We start from the raw sequence: 14,029 nt of genomic DNA, 5'->3' as shown, positions 1-14,029 counted from the left end.
GTTCAAAATTTACATTGGGATTAATTCTCCATGCTGTACATTCTATGGGTTTGGATAACTGTTTAATGAATGGCATAATGAATGATACCATCATTATGGTATTGTACACTTTTTTCACTGGCCTAAATAACTGTGCTTTATTTATTTATTCGTCTCCCTTCCCAACCCATGACAACACTGATCTTTGTGTCATCTATATAGTTTCACTTTGTCCTGAATGTCATATAGTTGGAGTCAAACTATATGACATGTGAAGTAGGTAAGCTTCACAGATTGGCTTGTTTCACTTAGTAATATGCACCAAAAGTTACCCCACATCTTTTCATCCTTGATAGCTCATTTCCTGTTAGTACCGAATAGTATTCCATTGTCTGGGTTGTTCATTTATCCATTGACCTACTGAAGAACAGCTTGGTTGCCACCAAGTTTTGGCAATTATGAATAAAATTGCTATAAACATCTGTGTGTAGGTTTTTGTGTGGACATAAGTTTCAACTTCTTGGGTAAATACCAAGGAGTGTGATTGCTGGATCATATGGTTAAATTATGTTTCATTTTACAAGAAACCACCAGCCTGTTTTTATAAAATGGCTATACCATTTTGCATTCACACCAGCATCAAATACGAGTTCCCGTTGCTCTATATCTTCACAGGCATTTTGTTTTATCAGCATTCCAGATTTTGTCTATTCTAATAGATGTGTAGTGGTGTATCATTATTGTTTTATTGTTATTTTAATGTTTTATTGATTTCTGAGAGAGAGAGAGACGACGTGAACAGGGGAGAGTCAGAGAGAGAGGGAAACACAGAATCTGAAAGAGGCTCCAGGCTCTGAGCTAGCTATCAGCACAGAGCCTGATGTGGGGCTCAAACCCACAAACCGTGAGATCGTGACCTGAGCCAAAGTCGGACGACCAACCGACTGAGCCACCCAGGCACCCTAATATCATTATTGTTTTAATTTGCATTTTCTAACATAATATGATGTGGAACATCTTCCATATGTTCACTTTTCTGTCTATACCTCTTCTTTTGTTGAGGTGTCTGTTGAGATCTCTGGCCAACTTTTAAACTGAGTTATTTTCCTATGGTTTAAAGAGTTCTTTGTAAATTTTGGGTGATAGTTCTTTATCAGGTGTGTCTCTTGCAAGAATTTCTTCCTCGTCTGTGAATTTTCTTATTGTTTTGACATCATCTTTGCCATAGTGCAAGTTTAATTTTAATGTAGTCCAACTTATTCATTATTTATTTCATGGATTGTGACTTTTGGTGGTGTAGCTAAAAAACGACCACATATCCAAGGTCATCTCAAGTTATCTCCTATGTTATATTTTGGGAGTTTTGTAGTTTTACATTTCACAGTTAAATTTGTGCTCCATTTTAAGCTAACTTTTTTGGGCTTTTATAACCATCTTTATTACATGTGTCTTTAAGCACTTCTCTATGTGCCTTACAGAAAGGCTATCACACCCATTCCCTGACACTCAATTTGAGTAAATTTTTGTGAAGATTGTAAGTTCTGTGTGTAGATTCATTCTCTTACAAGTGGATGTACAATGTTCCACTACTATTTGTAGAACATCTTGTCTTTATCCTGCTATATTATCTATGTTCCTTTGTCAAAGATAGGTTGAGTATATTTATGTGGACTAATTCCTGGGCTCTTTATGTTGCTCTATTCATCAATTTATTTATTCTTTTGCCAATATCACACTGTCTTCATTACTGTAGGTTTATAGTAGTCTTGAAGTCAGGTAGTGTCAGTCTTCCAGCTCTGTTCTTCTCTTTCAATATTGTGTTGGCTAACCTGGCACAATATTTTTAAATGTATATATTTTTAAACATTAGTATCTTACTATATACTGTTATATACCAAGATCATTTTGCCAACTCCTTAGGAAGGATCTCAAAATTCCACAGTATGGATATGCTATCATATATTTAAACAAACTTTAATCATTGTATATTAAATAGTTTCCGATTCTTGCCATCATAAATAAAAATATAGTAAATATTCTTGCACATAAGTATTTGTGGGCATCTTTGATGATTTCCTATGAATGAAGCTCTTGATTAGAATTAGCCAGGAGAATGTTCACAAACTTTTGGAAAATTTATCAGAATTTTTGGTCATAAATGGTATTTATTTCCTCACATACTCAACATCACTAGCAATGATGATAATTATGATCATGGCCATGATAGCAAAAACTTTAACCTGCATTTTTTAAACACTAAGGAAGGAAACATGATTTTAAATACTAAGGAAGGAAACATGTTTTTTATGGGCAGGAAATCATAAAAAACATGGGACGTGTTTAGTCTATTTTATTTATTTTATATTTGAGAGAGAGAGAGAGAGAAAGAGAGCCGTTCATCACACAAAGAAGCACAAAAGCAGGAAAGGGGCAGAGGAGCCCATTCAGACTGTATGTTACCATATATGGGAGACAAAGGAGCAAAAACTGTACAAAAGGCTACACCCTACTGTGCTTGGAGCTCAGTTTTTGGGCACGAACCCACTGAACCTGTCCTGGCACAACAAATAAAGCTGCTTCCTGGAAAGAAAAGCTTTGGTATTTCAACTCTTTCTGTGAAAATCCTGCTACAAGTATATAAGAGAGCTCAACTACTGTTAGCTATTATTATCATGGTTGTATTGTTTGTGGCCAAAATTCCAAGGAACATATCGTAAAATTGAAGCTGAAATTATTTAGCTCATTTAGGAAAAAAAGTTCCTCAGTGACTAGCAAAGATAGCCTGGTCTTGTAGAACATTTGATATACATCAAAATAAAATTTCTAAATATATATATATATATCAACATTTATAGGAAAGTTTAAAAAGTAACCATCAACAATATTAAGATAAAGAGATATAGATCTTGATCCCCATAAGCCTTATCTGTTAGTCTTTCTTTTGAATATTGACATTCAAGATTTTTCCTTACATACACATGTTGTGCTTCGAAAGGAAACAACAGGACCAAGATGGAGTCACTTGTGCTAAGCCCACAGAGACTTAAGCTAATTGAGGCTTCCACCTTCCCCGGGAATATAATCTTAACTAGTCAGTCTAGAATTTTCTGGTCAGCTCCAATAAGGTAATCTGCCACTTAAGCCCTTTCCACGCCCTAAAGGAAGATGAGAAGATCCCCTGACCTTTTGTCCCCCAAAGGAAGGTGACCTCACCAAAAACAATCCTTTCTTTCCACTTATGACTTCCTTGCTCTGCCTTTAAAAACCTTTCCCTTTGTGTAGTCCTTTGGATCTCTGTCTTCTTGCTATTTGGAATGCTGTCCAATCCATGAATTGTTCAACAAAGCCAATTAGATCTTAAAAATTCACTGAGTTGAATTTTTCCTATTTAACATGTGGCTTCTTTTCTCCATAAAATTGTTCCCATCGGCTATACTGCTGGGAGTAAGATTACTGCTGTAAAGGATATTAATGTCTTTGTGATTGTGCTATTTACAGTCATATGGTTTTATAACAAGTTCACACCACAATTCAGTGCCAGCCAAGCAGAATGCACAACAGTTAAGGCCTTGCTATTGTCAAGATAAGGTTGTTTTCCGTCTGGTAAGGCATTAAGACACTAGGGGGTTCCTGGAAAAACATTATATTCTGTATTTGCCTCAAGTATTTGTCAATGGGCTGCGGGCTATAAGGACATTTAAATTTACCCACTTGCCTTTGTTTCCCACATCACTATGGAGGGGTGGGTGATGTTGGAGCTCCAAGAAACTGAGTCTATAGATTACTGGAGATCAGGCTAATGATAAGATTGCTTTGTTCATGTAATTTACTAAGACATTTGTAAATGTTGGAGACTCATGTCCTGCATGACTGTAATCGCTTATCAGTGTGTTTTCTGCTTTCCTTTGTTCTTGGGCAGGTAAGGAGTGCCTGAGGAATGTCACACAAATCTCACCTTGGTGGGAGGGGGTGTTGTGGCTTGTGCTCTGACCTCAGCTTGCCTTTGGGGCTCCATTGTCATAAGAACACAAGGATTTAACAAATATTTAGATATGGTTAAGTGTAGGTACATAAGAATGAAAATAAAAATAAATGTGTGTCAAATTGCTTATATTTTGGTACAGAGACAGGCATATATAAAGATATAATGCAGTAGAGGCAGAAGAACCTTTTCCTTCCCAGTGGAGACTACAGAGGTGACAGATAAATTGAGGAAGGGGTGGGGCGCGTGGGTGGCTCAGTTGGTCAAGCATGGGACTTCAGCTCAGGTTCATCTTATGTTTCCTGGGCTTTGTGCTGATAGTTTAGAGCCAGCAGCCTTCTTTGGATTCTGTGTCTTCCTCTCTGTCCCTTTCCTGCTCACACTCTGTCTCTCTCTCTCTCTCTCTCAAGAATAAACATTAACAAAATAAATAAATAAATGGAGGAAGGGCATTCAAGATGGAGGGTAAAATCAGTCATGGTTTGTGCAAAAGTATAATGAGAATGTTTAGGTACAGTGAAAATTAAAGTTTCCAGTGGCTGGAAGCTAAGTTGCGAGTGGAGATGAGGAGGAGGGTCAGAATGGACATGCAGGTACTGTCATTGACTATGTTTCCCCATAAGGTCATCAGTTGCTTTCTTAAAGATGGAGAGCCTGCAGGCATTTGGAGTCTTTGTCTTTAAGCTCTCGCTTCCCCATAGACTGCACAGCCTGTCCCTTCAGAAGCCAGAGCAAATTACCCTTATTGGCAGCTGGCTGGGACTACTGCAGCTTCGGCTGCCTGGCTTGCCTGCATTTCCAAGGAGATCCTTCTGATGTATTTCATCTGCAGTAATTAAACTTGCCTTTCTCTGCAGCAATGACTTAAAAATGTCAGATGCTATGGGTCTCATGGAAGATGCTGTCACTGTTGGGTTACCCAGGGACAACTTCAGGTGCGTCTCAACCTTTGCTGTGGCCATTTCAAAGGTTCACCTCCTAACTCCAGGGAGAGTTCCTCAGCTACAACCGGGAGGTACAGCTCATATCCATTCCATCCATTCGAACCAAAACCTGATCCTCTCTTTGCATCAGACAGAATGACGACTCCATCTTATGAGGTGCTTGTCAATGTCTGCTCCTCAGAGCAGAAATGGGAGCAGGGCTTAGTCAGGCAATGGAGAAAAGAACCATCTTGGGATATTGTATACACCTAAAGGATGCAAAATACAAATACTTCAAACCAAATAATAATAATATAATAATAATAACAACAGCAACAATAAACCTATGAGCTGTAAGATCATGACCTGAACCAAAGTCAGACGCTTAATCACCTGAGCCGAAGTTGGATGATTAACCGACTGAGCCTCCCAAGCCCCCACAAAAAATAAATAAATAAATACACACAAAAATAATGCAATACTGCCAAAATTCTATTTAAGACATGCATGAACATTTAAACTAAGATAATGCTCTGTCTCCTTGAAGACTGCAGACACATCAGGATTGGGGCAGAAAAAACAAAGGAAGCCAAATGGAAAACACTTGCAGTACAGCCAGGCTTTGCTCAACGTTGCTGGAGTAGATCATCCTTCAGATGAAACTCAGAGGAGTTAGCCAAGTGGGATAGTGTGGTTTATAATAGGAAACTTATATTTGGTCTTTGTCTCTATTGTTCTCTAACAGACAGCCTCTAAAAACCCTTGGAATTTCCTGTAATGAGAGCTAGCAGTAAAGATACCTTTTGTTATGTTAAACAAGGTTGCTTTTGCAAAATACCTAAGGATAGTGGTTGGTTGTAGGGAGCTAGCCAGGGGATTAGAGGATTGGAACTTTCAGTCCCATCCCCCATCCCCAAGCCACCCCTCCGACCCCCTCACCCCAGCCGCCACCTCTAGGGAGGAGAGCAGGTCTTAATCAATTACCAATGGCCACTGATTTAATGAGCCATGCTACATAAAGGATGCTCAAGAAGTACTCAAAAGGATAAGGTTTGGAGTGCAATGCACCCTAACTTCACAAGGATAGAAGTTCCTGCCCTGGGGACCCTCCCAGAGACCACGTAGCTTTTCATCTGGCAGTCATCTTTAATATCCTTTGTAATAAACTGGTAATCCAGTAAGTAAACTGATTTCCTGTGAGTCACACTAGCACAGTTATTGAACTAAAAGGAGAAAGTCATAGAAACCTCTGATTCATAGCTGGTTGGTCAGAAGCACAGGTGACAAACGTGGACTTGTGACTGGCATCTGAAGTGGGGGCACTCTTGCGGAACTGAGCCCTTAATCTGAGGAACCTGAGGCTGTATCTCCAAGCAGGTGGTGTCAAAATGGAGTTAAATCTGTGGGACAGTCAGAATCATTAGAGAATTAAGTTAATTGCTTGGTGTGGTAAAGAAAAAAACACACACTGGAATTAGTGTCAGAATCGTACCAAGGAAATAGGCGGGTATAGTGTTACAGAATCTGGTCTGGAGTACCCCAGGGAAGAACCAAGCAGCTCTCTGAGCCCTTGGAAGGGAAGAAGATGATTTCACAGCGGCAGGCTCAGAGGAGATCGCTCTCCAGAGGACTGCGTCCTGAGCGTAAGCAGAGGGAACAATTTATAGTCTGTTACTTCTGCACTAGTAGTAATTTGGCTCACACACAGCAAGCGGGGTGGGAAGAAGAACCTGGAAGGGGAGGAGGCTGGAATTCTCGTATCAGTCCTGTCAGCCATCTTATAACATAATTTTTCCCTATCAATGGGAGAATAAAAGACACTTTTGACATGGCAACCAGAAAGGTTCAAGTAAGATTGCAGGGAGGATATTGGGTGGAGATGGTAGAAGATAAGAATAATAATCATAAAGCCAGTGTTTTGCTCACTGGTTTCAAGCCAGGCATGAAGTTAAGCTTTATCTCCTTTATTTTTCATTTTATTTATTTATTTATTTATTTATTTATTTATTTATAAAGACAGAGCATGAAAGCACAAAAGTGTAGGGGTTGGTCAGGTAGAGAAAAAGGGAGAGAGAATCCCAAGCACACTTTATCCCCTGAGCCATGAGATCATGACCTGAGGCAAAATCAAGAGTCGGACACTAAACTGCCTGAGCTCAGGCACTCCTGCTTTTCTTTTTGAGAGAGAAAGGGAGAAAGAGAGAACATGTGCAAACGGAGGAGGGCAGAGGGAAAGAGAGGGAGAGAATCCTAAGTAGGCTCCATGCCCAGCTCAGAGCCAAATTTCACAAGGGTGACATCATGACCTGAGCAGAAATCAAGAATCGGACACTCAACAGGTAAAGCCACCTAAGTACCCTAAGTCCTATTTCTTTTAATCCTCACCAGGGCCTTATGAAGTAGGATCTTCATTATCCAAGTTCCGAAAAGGAGGAACGGAGATGCAGAGACTATAATAGATTGGCCAAACTCATTCAGCTCACTAACTGGGCAAAGGCTAAGCAATGACTGATCTTATATGACAAGCCAGACTTTGAATTTCCCCCGAAATCAATGAAGAAATATGGATGGACTTTAAGTAAAAGAGTGGCATGATCACATCTGTATTTTTTAAAGATAGACCTAGAGCTGGGGTAGTGGAAGAAAGCAGGAACCATAGGCAGAGAAAGCAAATTAAGACCAAATAGAAAGGTTTAGCCAATATCTGGGGGTAAATATTGAGGCAGATGCTGGGCAGCTGATGAGAAGAAAATCTGAGAGATGTAAACCAAGTACAGACCATCATAGACAATTTGAGAGCTAAAGCAATGAACTAAAGCAGATATTAAATATTTTTCTTATTTTATATTCTCCAAAGGATGATGGAGATCTGCACAATTATACAGGAATTATACCGCCATAAATATTTACTTGGCAATCTGGAAAATCTGATTCGTGATTAATAGATCAAGTTAATTTAAACTCATGGGCCACAGCCATCAAGAAAAAGAAAATTGCCTCTCTTTGTTGTATTATATTTTAATTCCAATCAGAAAGATTGATTTAGCAGTCTTTGTTACAAAGCTTATAAACAACAGTTTGAAAAATGGGACAATATAAACAGAACATCATTCTGACACTGTATGAGTCAGCCTCTGCAAAATAGGACAAATTTCTATAGCCCTGGACTAATAGGCAAAGCTTTTATAGATGAAGGCCTAATCTCTATCTTCACTTCCTGGCTCATGTTTTTAGGAGAAAATAAAACTTACAAACACATTGCTCTGGGGATTTCAGTTTTTTAAAAAATCATTTGGTTCCTAGCCCCAGATACAGTTTCCCTCTATTTCTCTCTCACGTGTCTATGAAAGCTAGTCAAGGACAATTTATACTAGTCATGGCTTTCCCTCAAAAAGGAAAATAAAAGCAATGGCGACTTCCAACTTTCCAGGGAAAGCAGGACCAGAGAAATGTCAGAACTTGAACCCAGTTCTCCTGACTCTAGATACCTTTCCCCATAACAATATGAGCAACATGTCAGGATTCAGGGCATGGACTACAACGATGCAGTATTTTGCAGAAAGTCCACGTAGAAAGTTCCTGCTAAGTCCCTTTTTTAGTTATTTGTTATTTTTTTATTGTATTCTATAAATAGATTTATTGCTTGTGCTGAATTTTCATAAATCATGTTCAGATGAAGGCTTCATGTTTGAAAGGCTGGATAACTTTTTGAAAAATGCAAAATAAGCCTTCTTAGAATGGGAAGTGATCAAAGCAGATGTAGACAATCTTGGCATTTTTCCTAAGTCGAAAAAGAAACAAGAAGCCATGAAGTTATAATACATATAAGAAGGACATCATGCACAGTTTTCTGAACAATCTGTGTCTTAAAAAAAAAAAAAGCCTAACATATAGGGGTGCTTTGGTGGCTCAGTCGGTTAAGCATCCAACTCTTGATTTTGGCTCAGGTCATGATCTCACGGTTCATGAGATGGAGCCCCCAGATGGCAAGAAACCTTGTGATAATCTCTCTCTCTCTCTCTCTGTCCCTACCCCACTCACACGTGTGCTCTCTCTCAAAATAAACAAATAAACATTTAAAAAATAAATAAAACAAAACAGCATATATATCAAAATGTGCACAAATCTTGATGTGTACAAGCTGACGTATTTTTTTAAGTGTTCCCTTCCATGTACTAGTGACCAATCCAAGAAGTAGAATTTGGCCAGCATTCCAGAAGCTCTCTGGCATCCACTTGTAGTACTACCTGCTTCTGAACAATGATGTTACTGGACTTAATGTCTGAATTCTCTCAAAGTTCATACATTGAAACCCTACCCCCCAGTGTGATGGTATTTGGAGATGGACCTTTGGGTTGCAATTAGGGTTCAACAAGATTGTGAAGGTGAGGCCCTCATGATTATTGCAGAAGAAAACACTTCAGAGACTTGCCCCCTCTCTCCATACATGCACAAAGTGGTCATGTGCGCTCACAGTAAGATGCTGGCCATCTACAAGTCATGAGAAGAGCCCTTAACGAAGCACGTCTTGATGACATCTTGATCTTGGACATCCCGGTCTTCAGAGGAGATGTTTCTGTTGTATAAACCACATAATTTGCAGTATTTGTTATGGTAGCCCGAGCAGACTAAGGCAAATAATAAGCATTGTTCTGATTTCTAACAACACAGATCACTTTCTCTTGGTTTTGAATTTTTAGATAACCAGAATTATGCTGTGTGCCTTCTTTGTTTGGCCTCTTTACCTCAGTATAATGAGAGATTCATCCACATTTATTAGAATAAGGAAATGCTTATTCTGTGTCCAGTTTACCAAGAGTTTTTTTTTTTTCTTCTAGCATGAATGGTGCTGAATTTTCTCAAATGTTTTTCTGCATCTGGGAAAAAGATAATAGGATTTTCCTCACTTCCATCACCCCCCACTTTCTTACTCAGATGAGAATTACATTAAATGACTTTCAAATGTTACCTTACTCTTACATTTCTGGAGTAATATTAGTTTAGCCAAGATGTATTATCTTTTATATATATTTTGCTGGATTTGCTGAGCTAAAATTTTGTTAAAAATCTCCTTTGCTTAGCAAGCTTTGGGATCAAGGTTATATTAGCCTCATTAAAAGAATAGGAAAGTGTTCCCTTTGAGTCTATTTCTTGGAAGATTTTTGTAAGGTTGGTGCTACTTGTTTTCCTTAAGCTTATTTGGAAAAATTTATTGAAGTTTTATGAGTATGTGAGTGTATGAGTTATGTCAGTATTTTGGGTTTTCTTGTGGTTAGTTTTGCTTTGTGTATGTGTAAGTTATATAGCAACAGATTTAACTTCTTTACTAAATACTATGCTAGAGATTTTTTTTGTCTGTTTCAGTTTGAGTAAGTTTTTCTTAAGGAACTTGTCTATTTGGTCCAAATTGTCAAAATTTTTACAATTTTTTAAATGTTTATTTTTGAGAGAGAGAGACAGAGAGAGGGACAGAGGGGTTGGAGGGGCAGAGAGAAAAAGGGAGACACAGAATCTGAAGCAGGCTCCAGACTCTGAGCTGTCAGCACAGAGCCGGTCCCTGGGCTCAAACCCACAAACCAGGGGATCATGACCTGAGCCAAAGTCAGATGCTTAACCAACTGAGCCACCCAGGCACGCCAAAATATTTTTTTAGCAAAAAAATCGTTCCTAATATTCTCTTTTCACTTTATGTGTGTAGGATGTGTGGTGATATTTATTTTTTCTGGGTAATTTGTTTCCTCTCCTTTCCTTCTTTCCTTCTTTTCTTCCTTCTTTCCTTTTTGTTGTTCACTCTTTCCAGGTTTTTATCAATGATAATTTTTTAAAAGAATCAACTGTCACCTTTGTTGCTTCTCTCTCTGAAACTCCTATATTTTATTATTATCCACTATTAACTTTACTATTTTATTTAACTCAGTTTTGCTGGTATTTTTGACTAGTTTCTTTCTGTGTCAATATAGGCACATAAAACTAAACATTTGCCTCTGGGTTCTACTTTGGCTGAGGCCCACAAGATGCCTTTTGAGAAAAAAAATGTTGTAGCTTTTCTGTAATTCAGTTCAAACTATTCTTTAACTTCAGTTGTCATTTCTTCTTGGACCCACACATTACTTGGGAGTGCATTCTTGAATTTCCAAAAGATTGAAGATTTTCAAGTGAACTATTTGATTTATTTTGAGCTTAATTCTACTGGGGAGCAGACATCATACTGTCAATGATATTAGTTCTTTGAGAACTGTTAAAGATTTCTTCAACGGCCCAGCATATGATCATTTTGGCAAATTTAGTGTCTTAGTAAATTTAGTGAAGTCTGCTATTACTGGGTGGGGTACTCTGCATAGGTCCATCAGAACAGTTTATTCATTGTGATGTTCAGGCTTTCTATATCCTGACTCGGTTCTAATTGTTCAATAAGCTCTAGAGAGAATTTTGCTAATGTCTACATCTAGGGCCTTGGATTTGTCTCTTTTACCTTTAAATAGACACCTCTTAATCATTATACAATGTACTTCTTTATTTTTAGCAATATTCACCTTACAGTGTATTTGGTTTGGTATTGACAAAACTCTGAGAGCTTTTGTTTACTAAATATTTGCATGGAATATGGCTGTTTAATTAACTTACTACCTTTATGTTTTGTGTTTTTAAATATAAGTGTTTTTAATATTTAATTTATTTTTTGTTTGTTTATTTATTTATTTTGAGAAAGAGAGAGAGAGAAAACACAAGCTAGGGAGGGGGTGAGAGAAGGGGAGAGAGAGAATTCCATGCAGGCTCCATGCTGTTAGTACAGAGCCGAATGCAGGGCTCAAACTCATGGACCATGAGAACATGACCTGAGCAGAAGCCAAGAGTCTGATGCTTAACCAACTGAGCCACCCAGACACTCTTTAATATTTTATTATGTATTTAGTTGAGCTTATATTGACCACTTTTTTTTCTATTTGACACACATTTTCTTTTTCTTTTTTTTTTCATTTTTATACAGTTTTCAAAATGATTTTTATTATTGGAATTTACCCTATTTATTTATTCATTTTTCACTGTTTTTTATTACTTTTAGTGGTTACTCCGTTCCCGATAGCAGACATTCTTGAGTTCGTGGGTTCGAGTCCCCTGTCGGGTTCTATGCTGACAGCAAGCTCAGAGTCTGGAGCCTGCTTCAGATTCTGTATCTCCCTCTCTCTCTGACCCTCCCCTGTTCATGCTGTCTCTTTCTCTCTCTCTCTCTCAGAAATAAATAAAACATTTAAAGAAATTCAAAATGAAGGATATATTTGCTGAATATAGTATTCTATGTTAATAGTTATTAGCATCTTGAAGATACCATTAGGTTTTCTTCAGATTTCCACAAGTTCTGTAGAAAAGTAAGCTGCCCATTTAATCTTTAAAGATAATGTGCCTCTTTTTCTACAAATTCTTTTAAAGTTTTCTTTTTTCTCTTTGGTTTTCAATGATTCAACCACGATGTGCTCAGTTATTTCTTAATTTACGTTGATTAATCTGGCTTTGCTCAAGTTATCCGAAGCCATGAGCTGATGTCCTTCACCATTTTAGGAAAATGTTTAGCTCTTACCTCTTTTAAAAATGCCTAATTTCTATTTTCTTTCCTCCCCCTCTTAAATTCCATTGACATATATGTTACACTTTTTGAGCTTAACCTGGCTGTCTCTTCTATTTGATTCTATTGTTATAAACTTGTTTTCCTCTCTGTGACTTACTTTGGATATTTTCTATTGACTGCTTTCTACACTGTTCTGTCTGTGAACAATTTGCTTTTGAAATCACTACTTCAGAGATTATATATATCAATATATCCATTTAGTTTCCTTGGGATATAAATTCCAATTCTGTGTTAAAATTCTATGTTCTTTCTATCTTTGCTCCTTGCCCTCTTTTCTCACACACCCTAATAGAATTCATTCTTAGGAACTTGTGCGCTGACTGCTCTCCGGACAACTTGCTGGTGTGCTTCTGGAGTCTATGTGCTTTAGGGTGTGGTCCCGTGATTCTCTTTTAACATGCTTAGTAATTTTTTATTAACTGCCATATATTGGGGGAAATAATTGTAGCTGCTTTGAATTGCTTCATTTCCAGGTTAGGAGGACCACCCCTCCTTTATTTTGCCAAACGGTTAGGAGGCTGATTAATCCAATCAAGATCTGTACTGTGTGACAGTTATGTTAGGATTCTGTCCCCTTTTTTGCTGCTTCCTAGGTTATAGATATGGCCCAAATGGCTTCCAGCTGAGATCATTGGGAGTCTCTGTCTCCTCCTGAAAACCTGCCGGAATTTCTGCTATGATTTTGAGTTTTTAGCCTCGGTCTTCAGCTTCTCATCCCACACACCATCACAGTTTGACAACAGTCTTGAGGAGACCAGCTGTGGTTCAAATCCCCCGCGTTTCCAATTTTATCACTTCAGTTCTGGGTAAATGACAAAAGCTCTGCTGGTTTCTCTGTCTACAGCAGCGGTGCTCTGTTCCCAGATCACCGAGTGTCTCCAGGAAAAAAGCAACTGGAATTCTGCGTCCATGTTAATTCACCTTTGCTGGAGGCTTTCAGTTCTCATCTCTTGCTTGTAGGCTGCCTGTCTCTAGTAAGTATTTATTTTCTAAGTAGCAGAAGGCTGTAGAAAATTCCACTCACGTTTTCTGAGATTTGGGCTTAGTTCTTCAGTGTCCTATCCTATGCAGACACATATTAAAGGGGAAATTGACCATCGTTTGTGGACGTTTCCATCTCTAAGTCTGTTGCTCAAACCATTCCTGACAGCCTCAATCACTGTGGTTTATTCCACACCCTAGAAGTAGTATGAGCTTGGGCTGAGCCCAGACTCTCAGCGCATGTCCAGAATCTGATTCTATCCACAGGGAGAGCTGAAAGCCAGATTTCATCTTCTTGTTTAAAAGTTTTCTTCTCCCTACTCTGTAATCTCATACTTTTGTGGTTCTCTGACACTTCTCAAACTTTTCAAAATTACATTTTACCTGACTTTTCTAGAGGTTTCCGTAGTAGCATTGGTCTGCTATCAAATCCTCCATCCTACCCCAAACCAGAAGTCCTGACCAGGCTTTTTATAGAAACCAAATCAATGTCATTCTTCACCTTTTTACTTCTACATGGGATTTGCTTTCAGACCTTCT

The sequence above is a fragment of the Crocuta crocuta genome, unplaced genomic scaffold, assembly GCF_008692635.1.
Source record: "Crocuta crocuta isolate KB4526 unplaced genomic scaffold, BGI_CrCroc_1.0 scaffold395, whole genome shotgun sequence".
Classification (NCBI taxonomy): Eukaryota; Metazoa; Chordata; class Mammalia; order Carnivora; family Hyaenidae; genus Crocuta; species Crocuta crocuta.
This window is presented reverse-complemented; position numbering follows the sequence as displayed.